This window comes from Dipodomys ordii, unplaced genomic scaffold (assembly GCF_000151885.1).
Source record: "Dipodomys ordii isolate 6190 unplaced genomic scaffold, Dord_2.0 Scaffold42, whole genome shotgun sequence".
NCBI lineage: Eukaryota > Metazoa > Chordata > Mammalia > Rodentia > Heteromyidae > Dipodomys > Dipodomys ordii.
Genome location: NW_012267258.1, coordinates 4,762,204 through 4,763,502, shown reverse-complemented (window position 1 = coordinate 4,763,502; position 1,299 = coordinate 4,762,204). Strand labels below are relative to the sequence as shown.

At 43.7% G+C, this 1,299-nt stretch overlaps 1 protein-coding gene across 1 annotated transcript in view; it reads right to left on the bottom strand.

Moving 5' to 3' along the window:
• Slc38a4 (solute carrier family 38, member 4) overlaps positions 1 to 1,299 on the bottom strand; it is a 31,460-nt gene that overhangs the window by 6,270 nt on the left and 23,891 nt on the right. The gene's annotated exons all lie outside the window — the stretch shown is intronic.

The following is a 1,299-nucleotide window of genomic DNA, read 5'->3' as shown; positions in this document are numbered from 1 at the left end:
ATAAGCAAAAAGAAAAAAGCCGGAAGTGGCGCTGTGGCTCAAGTGGTAGAGTGCTAGCCTTGAGCTGAAGAGCTGAGGGACAGTGACCAGGCCCAGAGTTCAGGCCCCACGACCGGAACCCCCCCCCCCAAATAAATGAAGCAATGAAAACTAGATCGATAATGTTCAGTCTCCAGGCAACCAAGAAAACACCAGTCGATTTCAGCTAAGGCAGACCCTGTTGTGAACTCAATTCTTTAGCACCCCTAGACTTAAAAAAAAAAAAAGATAAATGTAACTGGCTTTGAAATGTTTGTTAGCTATTGCTCTATATTGTACATATGAGATCTTGGAGACATAAAACAATAAACAAGTTGAATTGATCAGTGTTAAAAATTGATTGAGTATAACTACACACTTTCATCTTTCTTATCTCTTAAAATAAAAGCCTAGAAGCAAGAATATTTTGAAAGAGCAAGAAAGGTTATGAATCCATCCCATGTTAAAGAAGGGCTGCTTTTTGTTTCTCATCTCTAGGTTCTCAAAACGCTGTGCTAATGTCTTACAACCTTAAATTTCACTTCCAATGTGTTAATGTCTCACAACCTTAAATTTCACTTCTAATCTCTCTGTCTCTCTGTCTGTCTCTCTGTCTCTGTCTCTCTCTATGTGTGCATGCTGGTACTAAGGCTTAAAGTCAGGGCCTGGGCACTGTCCCTTAGCTATGTGTTCCAGGCTGGGGCTCTGATACCTGAGTTACAGCTTCACTTCCAGCTTTTTGGTGATAAATTGGAGATAAGAATCTCATGGATTTTTCTGCCTAGAAGGGCTTTGAACAGATTCTCAGATCTCAGCCTCCTAAGAAGCGAGGATTATAGGCATGACCCACTAGCATTTGACTTTTTCCTGTTCTTGCTTCCCCAAGACAAGTCAGGGAATCTTCCTGGAATCAGCCCTACCACCTTCCTTTGTAAAACCTGGCCAAAGAGAAATTCTCTACTCTACTTTGTTTGGTAGTACATCATGGAACCTTCATTCTGAAAGAAGCCCTGCCTGGAACCTGGGAAGAAAGGAACACAGCACAGAGACCAGAAGGATTGGAACAGACAGGACTTGCTGGGTATAACTGCTCTCTATCTATCCTTTGTGGCAGTCACACAAATTTCCCTAGGTCTTCCTTTTTTTTTTGTCTCTCATAGGGCTTGAACACAGGGCCTGGGTGCTGTCCCTGAGCTTTTCTTTTTTTTGGGGGGGGGTCCGGTCGTGGGGCCTGAACTCTGGGCCTGGGCGCTGTCCCTCAGCTCTTCAGCTCAAGGCTAG